Source organism: Sarcophilus harrisii, chromosome 3 (genome assembly GCF_902635505.1).
Source record: "Sarcophilus harrisii chromosome 3, mSarHar1.11, whole genome shotgun sequence".
Taxonomy (NCBI): Eukaryota; Metazoa; Chordata; class Mammalia; order Dasyuromorphia; family Dasyuridae; genus Sarcophilus; species Sarcophilus harrisii.
This window is the reverse complement of record NC_045428.1, coordinates 31,289,253-31,306,064: the sequence shown is the minus strand read 5'-3', so window position 1 is coordinate 31,306,064 and position 16,812 is coordinate 31,289,253. Positions and strand designations below refer to the sequence as shown.

Genomic DNA, 16,812 nt, shown 5'->3' with positions numbered 1-16,812 from the left:
CCATAAAGTCATTAGCTTCCATTTGCTCAATTCTATTTTTTAAGGATTTATTTTCCTCAGTGAGCTTTTGTATCTTCTTTCCCAATTGATCAATTATGCTTTTTAAGGCATTTATCTCCTCATTAGCTTTTTGTATCTCCTTTTGCACCTCTTTCAATTCTTTTTCTAATTTTTCCTCTATTATTTGATTTGCAAAGTTTCTTTTGACCTCTTTCATGGCCTGAACCCAATTCTTATTTTTCTTGAAAGCTTTGGATGTAGGAGCTCTGACTTTGTTATCATCCACTGAGTTTGTGTTTTGATCTTCTTTGTTACCGTAATGACTTTCAATGGTCAGAAACTTTGTTGTCTGCTTATTTTCCTAGCTTCTTATTCTGCTTTTCACTCTTTGTTATAGTAAGGCCCTGTTTCTAGCATAGAGGTGCCCTATCCCAGACTCTAGAGGTTTTGTGCAGCTGTTTTCAGAAATCCTTCTAGGAATCTTACCACAAGCTCTTTTTTTTCTGGCCTGGAGCTATTTGGACTGTCCCTGCCCCACTTTAGTGGTAAGATCTAGTGTGGCAACCTGTGGCTGTGTGGGTGCAGCCCACACTAGGATTGCACAGCAGACTCCACCCCATTTCCACGGACACTTTCTGCTGACCTTCCTATTCCTCTCTGGTGTCCCTGAGATGAGAAGTCCAGAAACTTGCAACTCTGCTGGTGATTCAGAGTTTCTACCTCAATGATACTGCGGTCCTGCTGTGGCATATATTTTTCATATCTAACACTTTCTTTCTATTCCCATGATCCTGGAAATAGGCTCCATTATTTATATGGACTATTGTAAAATCATATTTTTTGATGTAATAGCATCATAAGAAGTCTTCTTTACTGCATGATTATTTATGAATCTAGCCATATCACCCCTCTATTAAAAATATTTAGTAGCTCAAATTAACTGTCTAGTCAACTTCATTCTCTTTCCTGGTATTAAAGCTTTCCACAAGTGAAAGCCTCCACCAACTTTCTAATATTATCTAATATCATCCCTTGACCCATAACCTATAATCTCCACTTTTAATTGTACTACTCTATGTTTTTAAAATACCCTGATTTCTCCCATTCTGGTCTCTTTTCTCAAATTATTGCTGGGGTTTTGAATATCCCATTTCTCCTGCTATCCTCATCAAATTAATTTCCATCCTTCTAAGCTCAACTCAAATATCATCACCTCCAATATGGCTATTAGGAGTCTCTCAGTTAGCAATGACCTTGACCTTCCAATCTCACACAGTATTTTGATTCGTAACTCTCTAGTGTACATATCATGTAGTAATAAGTATAAGGTATCTGTAAGGTCCTTATCCCTCTATTGCACTAAAGGGAGAGTAGTCCTTTAGTAAACTGGTAGTTCATTTGGCTCTGGAGCTGGAATCAGGAAGACCAGAGGTGTATTCTTACCTCAAGTACTTGCTAATCTTATCACCATGGATGTTATCACATAATTTCTCTGTGCCTCAATTTTTTCATGGGTAAAATAGACATAATAATAGCTGTATTGCCTGCCTCACAGGGCAGATAAGATCATAGATCTAGAACAGCGTAGTTGTGTGACCCAGAGGAAGTCACAAGCTCTCACTATCTCCAAAAATTCTTGAAGACTGAAAGTTAGAATGAAATTTCTGGTGTGTTCCCACTAGGAATTACCCTCACTGATGAAATCCCAGGACCAGATTTTTTTTTTTAAATTCTAATTAATTTAGTATTAATCCCACATACTAAAGAACCCTTTAAGAAATACTGAGACAGCTTGTTATAGCAGAGAGGATATTGGAATTGGAATTAGGAAAATCTGGTTTCAAATTTCACCTTAGACATATACTAGCTAGGCAACTCTATGGGAGTCACTTAACCTGTTTGTGCCTTAAGGTTATCATCTGTAAATGAGGGTGGTGCATTTGATGTCCTCCAACATCTCTTCTAGTTCAAAATTATAAGACTGGAAATATCACGTGTCTTGTAACTTGGGATATTTTTCTTTTGAATTTGAAGGATGTCAAGCCAACAAGCATTTGTTATGCACTTATTATATGCCAGGTACTAGGCTAAGCACAGGACTCGCAAATACAATAAAAAAGACAGTTGCTACCCTCGAAAAGCTTGTATTTGAATAAAGAAAGGCAACAGACAACAGGAAATTGCAAAGGAGGAATGGAAAAAAAAAACTGCTAGAGCACATAGTGGATAAGAAAATCCAGAAATTCAGTAAAAGAGGCCAAAATAGAGTGAAAGAATATTATTAATTTGTCTTATTCTATACTACAAGTCAAGTAACAAGCTAGATTAAAATGAGTTTATTATATGTGTGTATTCAAATATATACATATATACACATGTGTATATACATATATGCATATATGTACACACAAATAAATACATGCATATGAATATATAATATGTAGGCACATACAGTTAACTCTTGAATATTGCCACTTTCCTCACTGTGGTTTTGATATATCTCAGGTCAGCCTTAGAAATTAAATGCAAATTTAGAGGGAATTTTGCAGAAACCACAGATGACAGGTAAAGGTCAATGACTTCACAGAAAAAATTCAGAAATTCAGAAATGTATAAAATATGTATAGGATTGTATAATTTCAACATCTTATCTTTTAATACCATAATAAATGAGACTTCTCTAGTATGAAGGGAGGGACAAATAAATTTTACTTGCATTTCCAAGGTCATGGGTGACCCAAATTCTTAACCCCTATGAAGTGGAAGGGGTAATTGTACGTATGTATGTATGTATACATATGTATATACACACATATATGCTTATTTTATAGTGGTTTTAATTAGCATGTTTTTTCAAATTTATATTCTTTTAAAATAGTTAAAATTTTAATATGCACAAAACCGGTAAGATACTAGTAGTCAGTATGGGAAGGGAAAATTAAGCCTTCAGTGGCAATAATAGAACAAACTTTAACTTCCTAAAAATATGCAGGACCATGCAAAGAATACTTCATTGCAGAAATGTGGAAACTATAGTGCATTAATTCATTTTGAATTATCACACTTCCTTAGTTTATAGCAGCTTGTGATGCCTTAATATTTTCCTTAACTTCTATAAAATTATAGAAAGAAATTAAGGAAATTTCTAAGTCCCACTTATTTTCAAATATCTAAGCTTGCCCATCTAGAAAAAAAAAAAAAAAACATTGCTCTTTCTTCTGCTTCAGATAATTGGATTTCTTAGAATCCATGTATTATGGGCCAATGGCTGATGGGACATATGTGTGTATGTGTGTGTGTGTAATTGCTAAGAAGGTTGAATTCATGTTGGCACTGGAAATATGGCATTTTGGGGAAGAGGTAGGGAAATTAGGTCATTCTATTAATAACAGTCACCATTTACAAAATATCTGCCTTAAAACACACATGAAGTGAAAGAAATTCACTTAATTTTTAACAGGATCTTTGATTTCTTAGATGTGTGGAATTCTAAATGAATGAATTGAAAAGGCATTTATTGAGAACCTACCTACTATGTGTCAAGCACTGAGCTAGGTGTTGGGGATAAAAAAAAATGAGGTAGCTGTTACTCTTAAAGAATTTCCATCTAACTTTTTTAGTTTTTCTTGAGAGAAAAAGGGGGAAAAAATGATTGTTGAAGGTGGATTTAACTAAATGTCTAAACCTGTTTGTTTAAGTTTTAAACATTAGAATGTCAGTTCTATTCTTTCTTTTATTGAAGCTTTTTGTTTTCAAAACATATGCATGGATAATTTTTCAATATTAACCTTTGCAAAAACTTGTGTTCCAATTTTTCATCCCATACCCCACTCTCCCAGATGGCAAGTAATCTCATATATGTTAAACATGTTAAAATATACATTAAATCCAATAAATGCATACATATTTATACAATTATCTTGCTACACAAGAAAAATGAAATCAAAAAGGAAAAAAATGAGAGAAAATAAAATACAAGCAAACAACACAAAAAGAGTGAAAATGCTATCTTGTGATCTATACTCACTTCCCACAGTCCTCTCTCTGGGTATAGATGTCTCTCTTCATCATAAGATCATTAGGATCTTATCTCATTGTTGAATTATCTCATTGTTGAAGAGTCATGTCCATCAGAATTGATCATCATATAATCTTGTTGTGGCTGTGTATAATGATCTCCTGGTTCTGCTCATTTCACTTAGCATCAAGTTTTATATACAACAAATGGTTAAGACATATATGCATACTTCTACAAATAGTGTCAATGCCTGAGGCTTTAAGGTGCTGCTCTGAGTTAGTTGGGAATTCTCAGGTCTCAGACTGGAGACCATGACAGAAGGTGGTGGGTGTGTTGTGAACCTGTCCTTCTCCTAGGCATCCAGTTACTATAGCTAAAGAATAAACATATATGAGTGTATGTATATATTCACACATATTTATTTGTATCACATTATATATATATTATATATACATATACATAAACACATTATTTGTATCACTTCATATATTTAAATATGACACAACAGATATGACACTTTACCAAAAATCTGCTTGTAGAGTTGGCATAGGAACTTGGAACAAATTATTTTCAAAATATGCCTTAGAGCAGAACTGACTACATTTAAAGAGTATTTAGTATCCTATAAAACATCCCTAGAGAGGCAAAATGCATGTTGGATTGGGAACTGAATTCAGAATGAGGAAGACCTGGACTCCATCTGAGATGTGTATTGTGTAATGTTGGACAAGTCCCTTCACTTTCCAAAGTCATGGGCAACTCCCTCAGACTAATTTACAGGGAAGGCATCATGCTGCACTAGTAAATGAACTTCTTCACTGAAAGCTTCCTACCACAATGAAATGAAAGATATAATGGCCTTCCTCAACCTCAACCACCAAGTAATCTACTGAGAAGATGTTTCTATCTTCCAATCTAAGAACTAATGAAAAGCAGTGAGTATGGATGGAAGAAATTTATTTATATTTAAATATCTTTTGACAACATAAGCATAGTGGTCCTAATAACTGTGCGAATATATTTGCAAGGCTGGGGTTCCCTGTTATTCAAGTTGCCCATGTCCATATCTGAAATATTCTCTTTTCATCATCTCCTCTTAGCATTTCTGTCTTCCTTCAAAGATCAATGCAATTAGTGTTTCCACATAAGAAGACTTTCCCAATCACTCCCAATCGCTACTCTTTTCTATCTATAGACAATGTTATATTTTTTCATTTGCACATATATGTACATGTATATATAAATATACATATATGTGTTTATAGGTTTTATTTTTCAGTTTGCATCTACAGACTTTTAGTTTAATGCCTAGGATTTAACAGCTGTTTAATAAATGCTTTTTGAGTTGAAGTGAATGTTCCAGAACTAAATCGGAACACATTTATATGTGGTCCTCAAATTAATGGACAACTTTGGGTAAAAGACCATATGGCCATTTGTCTGATATGTTGTCATGGGGATTCTTTTTCAGATATCGATGGCCCACATGATGGAAAGAGAAACTGAAAGCTAAAAGAGACCAACAACCCTGGAAGTCCTTCCATGTTTTGAAATTCTATAAAATTAAATATATAACAGCAGTCAGTCCTATAAGCAAATTTAGGAATACCAATATCAGATATAATTCTGTATGAATTTTGATGAAATTGCAATTGAGGGAGGGAGTGGGAGGAAAGAAACCTATCTTGTTTCTGTTAAATGCTTATAAAGACAAACCCTAAGTACATGCTTTGGGTAGGAAAAAAGTAGATAAAGCAGACTTGATTACCTACTAGCAGGCTGAGTCTAAAACTACACAATTCAAAATTACATTTTATCATTAAGTAAATTACTCCAGTCATTGTTTTAACTGAGAAACTATCATATCAGTAAGATTATAATTTTTTCAGTTACAGGCAGCATGGATTCAAAGTCATGGGATCCTCCCATTCTCATGAGATTCTATAAGATGAAACTAGTAATGAAACCCCCTTTTTTTGTTAATTCCAATCGTTATACTAATTTGCATATTCTGTATAAAATATATTGGATTATTTGCCATCTAGGGAAAGGAGTAGGGGGAAGGAGGGGAAAATTTGGAACACAAGGCTATGCAAGGGTCAATGTTGAAAAAGTATCCATTCACCTGTTTTGAAAATAAAAAGCTTTAATTTAAAAAAAATTAATCTGTATGTTCTTTGTAGTACTGGCAGAATGATTCTTTGGCCTATTTTGGAATCCATTAGTATCTATCCCATCTCTTCATGAATTCACAGGTTAAAATAGATTATAAAGACTTTTAAGAAGTCATCTTCAAAGTCTCTTCCATAGCTAAAATTCAACCATTACATAAATGTAAAGAAAAGATCTGATGATACATATGATTTGATGTCTCACGGATCTACATATTATTGAATGAATAAGTATTTATTAAATTCTTACTATGTACAAAATGCTATCTTATGAATTGATACTAAGTGAAGTGAGTAGAACCTAGAGAGCACTGCACACAGTAACAATTAGATAATGTGACAATCAATTGTGATAGACTTGACTCTTTTCAACAATGCAGTTAATTCAAAGTAATTCTAATACATTTGTGATGGAAAGAGGTATCTGCATCCAGACAGAAAACTATGGCGACTAAATGTGGATCAAAGTACAGTATTTTCACTTTTCCCTTTTGATCAAATTTTCTTACACATCATGATGAATATGGAAATATGTTTAGAAGAATTGAACATATTTAACCTTTATTGGATTGCTATCTAGGGAAGAGGGAGGGGAGAAAGGAGGCAGAAAAATTTATAACACAAAGCTTTGCAAAGGCAATTGTTGAAAACTATCTTTGCATGTATTTGAAAAAAAATTAAAAGCTACTAAAAAAAATTGTGCTAAATGTTGTGAGTACGAACATCAATTTAAGAAAGTCCTTCTTCTCAAGAAGTTTTTTATTCTAGTGGAAGAAACAATGCATTTAGAAGATTTCAGCACAAATCAAGTGGACAAGTCCTATGATCTTTATGTGGCAGCACTGATAACACTGCCACTGATAAAATCCTATCAGTCTGTAATGTTGAACCATGTGACATTGCAAAAGATTTTGACAGAAAGAACTTCCTTTTCAGAGTCTTCAGGATCTTGTACTTTCCTGTCTACTGAGTAAAGTTGTTGTTCTTAGTAGCAAAGAAGAAAAGCCACTTTTTCTCATTTAAGAGAACTTGTTGTCCTGGGGGCATTGATATTCTCAAGGTTCTTGGATTTAGCAAGCTGGAATATCTCCATCAGAGTCTAGAAGGAGTTATGTAAAATGGTGAGGGTGATTAGACTTAACTTGTCTCTCAGTCTCAGAGTGCCTTGCCATTTCAGCTAGTTTGGTATGTCTGTTCTCTGCTTGGCCATTGTCAAAAGTGCCAAAAGCTTAATGACCTGGTCCTTTGTATCTTCCCACAGAACTAGGTCCTTGGTGTCCCATAGTATTGATGGTATTGGGCTCGATGGCCTAATGGCTAAGGATGATGGGAAGATTTGAGATCATGATTGGGTCACAACTGTTCACTGGATGTCAAGAAGTGAAACTTCAAGATATTCTGAAGTTCAAAATACGATTCTAGTTGGCTATAATAAACTGGATTCTTGGTTTTGAACATGAGTCAGAGGTCATTGGATTTGATTTAGGATATCTGGGTTTCAATACCAATTATACTTGTTTGATTCTAGGTAAGACATGTAAACTATTTGTGCTTCAGTTTCTTCATCTGTAAATGGGGGAATTAGGACTTTATGATCTCATAGACTTCTTCTATAATATATTCTTATTGACTAACCAACTGACTCATTTAATCCTGTTATTCTAAATCTGAAAGGGACCTCAAAAATCCTTTAGCCCAGGGGTTGTTGGCCTTTCTTGTAATTTTCATGATACCCTTTGGACATATAGGGAAGCTTAAGCATCCCTTATCACAATATTTTTTAAAGTATAAAATGAAATACATACAATTATAAAGAAAACTAATTATATTGAACTATAATAATTTATTTTGAGTTTCAAGAGCTTTAGTTTAAGGACCTTTGATTTAGTCCAATATTCTCTTCTTAAAGGTGAATAAATTTGTTCTGCTGGATCTTCTATTCACATCAAAGTCTATTCCACTCATGTCAATCAAGTTTCCCTTCTTGCCAGTTATACATAAAATGGAAAAAATGGAGGAGAAAAAATAACTTGTCAGGAAAATACCCTAAGTTTATATGATTTTTGTTTTCTAATTTATTCATCCCATGTTTGTACAGAAAAGAACGCTGTGACACATCTGTGCATTTTCTGTTTAAATTTAATTTCCTGAATTCTCAAGTAACATACAATAAAAGGAAAACTCTTCTGATGAACAATCTTCTTTAAACAAGTATCCACTTTAAGAAGGTCTACATACTAAAACCAAGCTAGTCTACCTTGGGATGATTCTGACTTTCACACAGAAAATCCTGGGACTCAAATTAATTTGGTTGCAGAAGAGTTGAATATTATATAAGTTGTTTACACTCTATAGTGCATCCTCTATAAGTAAATTCATATATGCACTTAATGTATATTATATTAGTTGTATATAAAGTGAATTTTTATAAGCAAATCCTACTTTCCTGCTACAATTGTGAAAAAAAATTATGATTAAAAAAAGCCTCTTAGATCAACCAAATCATTTCCAATGGAGCAGTAATGAACTGAACCAGCTATGCCCAGAAAAAGAACTCTGGGAGATGACTAAAAACCATTACATTGAATTCCCAATCCCTATATTTATGCCCACCTGCATTTTTGATTTCCTTCACAAGCTAATTGTACAATATTTCAGAGTCTGATTCTTTTTGTACAGCAAAATAACATTTTGGTCATGTATACTTATTGTGTATCTAATTTATATTTTAATATATTTAACATCTACTGGTCATCCTGCCATCTAGGGGAGGGGGTGGGGGGGTAAGAGGTGAAAAATTGGAACAAGAGGTTTGGCAATTGTTAATGCTGTAAAGTTACCCATGCATATATCCTGTAAATAAAAGGCTATTAAATAAAAAAAAAAAGCCTCATAAAAACAAATTAGACAACATTCTATTAGAATGCATTAATTGAGGTGTTAACTCCTGGGAAAGCCAAGTATGGTCATAGATCAGAAATAAATGAGAGCCTTGGGGAGTTTGGGGTCAGCCCCCAAAGTAGCAAATATTTTTGTCCTTTTAGTGCTATCTGGAATCTCCCTTATGCTGTTATTTTATTCTTATATTCCTCCTTGGATCATAACAGTTCCTTCCAAATTGGGGGATTCCTTGACTATTCATGCAACTCCAAGCTTCTGTCTATTTATTTCCTCTCTCTATCTGGCTACCTATGTGTAACATGGGACAGAACCTCGATGAATATCTTATACCATGGTGGGTGTTGTCATTGAAAACATGATGTACTTTAGCAACAAAATTCTTTTCTTTGGAGGCTTTAGATTATATTACAAATTATTTCCATATGTTGTTGATATGTTGATATGTTGATATGTTGATTTCCATATGTTGTTTGATAAGCCTATATCTTTCACTATGGCAGTATGGCTTAGTATATAGATAGACATTGAGATGGATAACCTTGGACAAAAAAAATTGAGTATCACAATTTTCTAGGCAGCTTGCTAAGACTATAAATTGATAATAGAAACCATTGCCTTAACAAAGATTTCCTAATACCAGTAAAATCACAGGCCCAAGTCCCAATGTTGATTCCATCTTCCACTAGAGTTCTTCTCTAAGGCCTCTTCATGGTGGGGATTTGGCTTTGGGCTCAAAAGGTAATGCCATCTGTGTGCAACGTCAGCCAAGTCTTGCCAAGTTGGCAAGAATTAGTGATGGACTATGCATGGTGCCCTAGATTATCTGAGCTAACCTCAGAGAGGTCTGTCACTTGATAGATTAAAGAGGATTAAACTTGTCAGGCACAGTTATTGTCAAAGATTTTTTATTGAGTTGTAGAGGGATCATATTCTATGTTCAGGCAAGCCAAGAAAATGAAATCAGAAAACTCTGATTATTAAAGCTTAAAGACCTGTATACTGAACTTAATTAGACTGGAATCTCTCTATTTATGTATAATTAGGACATTAGAATGACACACAATAATTTCTTGGTATCCAGATGAGCCATGATTAGGAGACAGATGAGACTTTGACCATAGTGCCATTTGAGAGGTCATGTTTCCCCTCTGGAAGGACATACTTCTATCCCAGGTCTTTACATTTCCCATCTATCTATACTGCCATGAAGGTATCTCCAGCTATCAAATGCAGGATAATGTAGCCATGGTATTCAACCCTCACACAGTCAAGAGCTAAACCCTATGGGAATAGGCTCTCTCCTCCCACTGACACTATCGTTATACTCAGAATCATTTCTTTGTTATTGCTACAATCACACCCCACAGCCTACTCAATTGAATTTGTGCCAGGTGCCTAAGTTCCTAACTACAGGCCTGTACTTCTTCCATAAGCAGCTATGAATGAACTAAGCAACATAGATATTGGCAGGAGACTGGCTATTTATTAAAGATCCTGGCTTTTTTAACCAAAGGAACAAGTAATACTTATCCAAAATCCACAGGACACCAGATAAGCAACTGAATAATTAGCCAAAACAATTAACTAATGAGATATCACCTGGCCAGATCATAGAGAGCTCTCCTATTTGTAGATTAGAAGATTTACAATGTCCGCTACCATTTTAATCAGGTGAAAATCCCATTGATGTCCTTGATTGGGCAATTACATGAAGGGATGCTTATAGGGCTTTCTATAAATCTGTCCTGAAAATCCATACAACAAGACAACAGTAATGTATAGGAGATTGTACATTTTTTTTTCTTATGGTTTCCATTGATTGTTCTGTGCCTTCTTGGAGCTCTGTAAAATTTAGACCAAGAATGGAATCAAGGGGCTTAGAAGGATTAAAAAAAAATGGAAATTCCAAGTCAGTGACCATCTCTTAGAAACGGGAACCCCAATAGAATACTACAAAGGAGGTGAGATTTTGAATAAATGATACTGTTATGGGAAAGAATGAAGGAGAGGGAAGAAAAAAAAGAAATTTACATGATGGTTTTGTTGTGTATCTGAAAAGAACAGCAAGTTGTGCATAGCAGATTTACAGTTTTGTGTATAATAATATTTTTATTGTACAACATTACAGAAATGTGTGTTTTATTCCATAAATTAAACATAAAATTTAAAAGGGGAAAAAAACCTATCTGATACTGGCTAAGAAATAGAAAGACCAATTATGATCTTGAAATTGAAAAAAAGGCACTAATATTTTGGTCAATTCAAGGGTAATGAAGACAGATTTAGAGATAAAAGAAACTTCTGAAATGTCTCTGAGGTTGAATTCAGCCTTCTCAATTTGGAGCTGAAATGTAAGGCTCAGAAAAGACAAATTATTTGGGTCATAAGGGGAGTTTCATGGATTTATTAGAGTCCTAAAAGACCTGAAAGATCATCTGGCCCAACCTAGAAAGGTTGAATGACTTGCCCAATGTTATACACCTACTGTTATTTGTCCTTGTTTTGAAGAGGAACAAAAGCATCATGGGGCAATGTCTCGACTTTTACATGTATTGGACATAAATAAGACAGAAGATCACAAAGCTGTCAGCCTCATTCTCTCTTCCAGAATCATGAAAGTCCAGGGGTAGGACAAAAGTCAAAATGATTGGCAATGGTCTGAAATGACCTTGACACCTTCGATGCCTGACCAAGCTCTAAGTACTCCACAGGCCCTGCTCCAGTTGCCTTCATGACTATTGGAACAAATTATCTTCATCTACCCCATTCCACCTGAGAAAATCTTCACTTGCTTGGAAGACACATTCCACCTCCCCCCAACACACTTGAGGTCCACCAGCTACCCTCAACCTAGCTTTTCTATTGAAATGGTTTTACCAGGGTGTGGTTGTTGTGCTTTTTCTACAGCTTCTTGGAGCCATAGTTCATATTTGGGGACACTAACGTAGATGAGTGGGCCTGAAAAGGCTCAGCAAGTTCTCACATCTAGTTCATGCCTCCACACTTGATAAATGAGAGAACTTAAATGAGAAGGTTGGACCTTTGATTCTAAAGCCATTGTTCTTTCCACTGTCCTATAGAGCAGATAAAAAAAAAAAAAAAAAAACATTAGGCAAGAAGAATCAGAGTTTATGGAAAGAGATTGAGCTCAAATAATTGAAAGCAAACCAAATCAAAATCACAAAGTGCTTAAAGAAGAAGGGAGTGAAAATAACAGAAATTACTCATTGAAATTAATGAATGAAAAGAATTAATAAATGAAAACAAATATTTTCCAATTACAACCTTAATCTGAAAAGTCCGATGAAAAGGAAGTGGGTGGTACAATAAAAAGAAAATCACAAAATCTTAGAGTGGTATTTCCTCAATACTTTCTTCAGGACCCTCTAACTGTTGCCCTTCACATGACTAAAATTTTCAAATGTGTATTCTTGCATGAGTTCCACTGATGTGTTCAAGCCCACATGCACAATGAATTGCCTGTGCTTGTTAGCTTGAGAAAAATTACCTTAACAAGGGTGACATATTTCTGAAACAGAATGAATCACACTAGGATATTAGAAGGCAAGCGAAGGCCATCAGCTCTCATGAAGAAGAACAGGAAATACTGTCTTTGCTACTTTTAATGACAATGGAAATTACCAATCACCAAAGCAATATTTGCTTCTTGAAGAACACCATTCATGACCCTTCTTATAAGAAGACACAGATTAAGGTAAGCAACATATTATTATTGTTCAGTTATTTCAATCATTTATGATTCTTGTTGACCCTATTTAGGTTTTCTTGGCAAAAATACTGGAGCAATTTCAACAGGTCACTTTATAAATGAGGAAACTGAGGCAAAACAAGTTTGAGTGATTTGCCCAGGATCACAGGACTATACATTTGAACTCAGGTCTTTCTGACTCGAAGCCAGGAACTCTAACCACCGCACCAATTAGCTACTATTGCTAAATCTCAGGTTAGCCAACAGAGAGAGGAGGAGGAGGAGGAGGAGAGGAGACATTTACTTTGAAAAGAAAAATCTCTCCAAATCCTCCCATCTGCTCTCTACCTGGGGCTGGGTGATGCTCCCTTCACACATGTTGTTTGTTTAGTTAATAAATGGTGGCACTTACATGAATTCCCTTGGCAACAGAGAATCATAGAAACTGAGAAGCCCAGAGTTAGAAAAGACCTCCCACGTCCTCTTATCTAACCCTTATACAAATAATAGATTTGGTCTCTGACAACAGAGCAGAAAGGAGAACTGAAGGATGACTCTTATTTATCACCAAGTATAAGACCAAGTATCACCCTTTTATCACTCAAGGATATGTTTTCAGTCTTTCTTTCAACACTAAACAAGTATAGATCTATGATTGAGAAGTGATATAGTGTAGAGAACAGAATCCAGAAAACCTGAGACCATCTTCTTAAAATAGAGTTCAAGTCTCACCACTGATACATACCAATTTGTGATGCTACACAAGTCAATTAAGAACACTAGGCAACCCACTATGACTAGAAGCTGCAGAGAACTTAATGATTTACATTGGAAGAGTGTCCAACCTGAGTTTCCCTTCACAGATTCAAAACACTATATACACATACGTATGCACACATGTCATAATATCAAAAGCAGATCTCATATGTGAATTTCCCCATGCTGATAAAAATGATATAACATGTCCATATGCTATGCATAGATATATAAACAAAAATAAACAGTACATATATATGTTATATGTAATATGCAATGCAAATATTGAAATATATAATATATAACATAAAAGTATGTACCTTTTTATTTATGATGTATACTAAAGTATATGTATATACATATGTGTATATAAATCTGCCATATGCAAAGAAATGAGTTTGTCAATATAGATAAACTCAAGTGTCTCCTTTCCCTTTTCTATGATGTCCCTCTCCCCACCTCTGTGCTCTCAATCAACCAACAAGTATTTATTAAGATCCTACTATGCTCAAATAACGTTTTGGTCATGTATACTTATTGTGTATCTAATTTATATTTTAATATATTTAACATCTACTGGTCATCCTACCATCTAGGGGAGGGGGTGGGGGGGTAAGAGGTGAAAAATTGGAACAAGAGGTTTGGCAATTGTTAATGCTGTAAAGTTACCCATGTAAATATATCCTGTAAATAAAAGGCTATTAAATTAAAAAAAAAAAAGAACCTACTATGCTCTAGATATATTTGAGGTATTGAAGAAGAACCAAACAGTCACTTCTTTCAAGATGCTGACATTCTAATGAGGGAGATTATAAGTTTTAGTGCATACAAATTGAATCGTGAATATATACAAAGTAGTTAAATAAGAGAAGATATCCTGAAATGAAATATATTTGTGATTTTGTGGATCAAAAAGGATTTCATGAAGGAGAGAGTTCATTCCAGGCAAAAAATGGAATGGCATGCATGAGGAATAGAGAAAGGGCTATTTTGGCAAGGTCCCAGAATGAAGGAAGGAAAAATATCACAGAACACCTGAAAGATATGCTACAGCCAGATTGCAAGGAGCTTTAAAATCTAAAGGAAGATCCTTATATTTGTACACAAGGCAATAACAAGCTGCTGCACTTTATTAAGCAGTGGAGTAACATAATCATCTCTATTCTAAAGGAAAATCACTTAGGTAGTTGTATGAAGGAGGAAATGAAGTGGTTGATGCTTGAGGCAGGAAGACCAATTAGGAGGTTATTCCAATAATCTGGTGGAGGTATTATGAAGGCTTGAATTAAAGTGGTAGCTGTGTGAGTGGAGAGAAAGGTCAGGGGGAAAAAATGGGGAACACCCAAGATTTGATTTTATCTTCAAAGAAACAGAATTCGAGAGCTAAAAAAGGTCTTCAGAGTCCTATATAGCCCTCAAGTGCCTACTTATAGAGAAAATCATTATAAACTATACATATAATTTTATATGATGTACATTTCATTAATGTGTGTGCATATATATGAATACAATGTATTCTGGTATAGAAGATGCATATTATATATAATAATGTGTTACTTATTTGTAACATATTTATAAAATGTTACATATTTGTATAAATATAATATACATATTTGTTAAAATAATTTACTTTTACATTTAATGATAATCACTAGTAATAAGAGTTAGTATTTATATAACATTTAAGGTTTATGAGGCATCTTATAAATTATAAATATTATCTCATTCTTATGATTTTTCTGGGAGGGAGACACTTTTTTATTCTTATTTTGCTGATTAGGAAATTGAGGATAAAGGAAGTTAAGTCACACAGACATTATCTAAAGCCAAATTTGAATTCAGGTTTTTCTGACTCTTAGCTGCCTCCACTTAATTATTACAAAGAATAGGAAAGAAATCTGTGATTTTTGTTAGCAGGGAATTCTTTCCAGCAGTGGCAATCACACTTTGACTTGTGAGTTAGTAGATAAGTCCTAAGCAATCCCCCTGTGGCACATACAGATCATGTGACTTGCCATAGTCTTGTAGCTAGTAAATATCAGAAATGGTTTTACAATTAAATCTTGCAGGGCTTGATGTCCCACTGCCTCTCAAGCATAAAATAAAGTGAGATTAAGATGGGCAATGTTAGAATGACCATTCCTGAATTATACTGAGGTTTTATCTCTGTAAACTCTTGCCCCTTCCACCTTACCACTGTCCATTGATTGCATAAGGAAACAATTCAATAATAACTGAAAGTCCCAATTTTCTCTAGCTGACTCATATTTCCATGTCTCTTATGCAAACATCTGGATCAACCATCACATAGGTTCAGAGAAACTTTTAGAATTATTCAAAAGCATTGAGATATTTGGTTTGGGCTTTTAATAAGCAAGATAAACAATATCCAATCTGAATATGTAGTGTATGTCATAGAACCTCAGATTTAGAAGGAATAAATAGATCAACTGGTCATTTAGTCCATTTTAAACCTAAAACAAGAATCTTTTCTATGATGTGCCTGGTAAGTTGACATCTAGTCTTTGTGTGAAGGCCTCCAGAGATGAAAGATTCACTACAACTAAAAGCAGTCTGCTGGACTTTCAAACAACAGTAACTGTAAAAATTATTTTTCCCTTATATGTTAAGCTAAAAGCTTCCTTTCTCTTTCTCACATCTATTAGTTCTAGTTTTTCATACTGTTAGAAATAAACAGCAAATAGTAGCATTCTTCTACAAAAAGCCTGCTTCACTGTGCTCCATTGTCATACAAAGGGAATCCTGAATTTCTGAAAGCCATATCAGAGAAGCATAAGTTGTAACTGATTCAATCCACCAAGTCACAGAGATGTCAAGCCCCAATATTGGAACATAATATAATTTTCATTATTGTATCGTGTTTTCAAGAAATAACAGTGATGAGAAAAAATATGCTGAATTATTTAGACATACTATTGAAAAATGAAAAACAGGAAGTGGAAAGAATAACTAATATTAGTATTAACTATCATAATTTCATCTAGAATTTAAACCAATGTGAAAATTTGCTAGAAAAATAGGAGCCCAGAAAATTCATTGCTAGGAAAACATTTGATTTACTCACCAAAGGTAACTGAGTTAAAACAAACTCATCAACACTATGTTTTGAAGAAGAATGATGGATGATTATGAGTACTAACTTCTTATAAAACACAATGAAGCAATGGGGGATAAAACAAAAACAAAAGTTTGGCAAAATATCCAACTAAGTAATCCCAAGGCCATTTGAGTATGAA

General features: G+C 34.4%; 1 protein-coding gene and 1 long non-coding RNA gene across 3 annotated transcripts in view; one reads left to right on the top strand and one right to left on the bottom strand.

Moving 5' to 3' along the window:
- NLGN1 (neuroligin 1) overlaps positions 1–16,812 on the bottom strand; it is a 1,046,258-nt gene that overhangs the window by 937,380 nt on the left and 92,066 nt on the right. The gene's annotated exons all lie outside the window — the stretch shown is intronic.
- Positions 1–16,812, top strand: part of LOC116422967 — a 118,572-nt gene that overhangs the window by 89,246 nt on the left and 12,514 nt on the right. The window contains exon 3 of one of the 2 annotated variants that reach the window (XR_004233457.1): positions 5,490–6,069. The exons of the other annotated variant lie outside the window; for it this stretch is intronic. This is a non-coding gene — a long non-coding RNA (uncharacterized LOC116422967). Of the gene's footprint in view, positions 1–5,489; positions 6,070–16,812 lie in introns of those variants that run through there. 2 annotated transcript variants of the gene reach the window in all.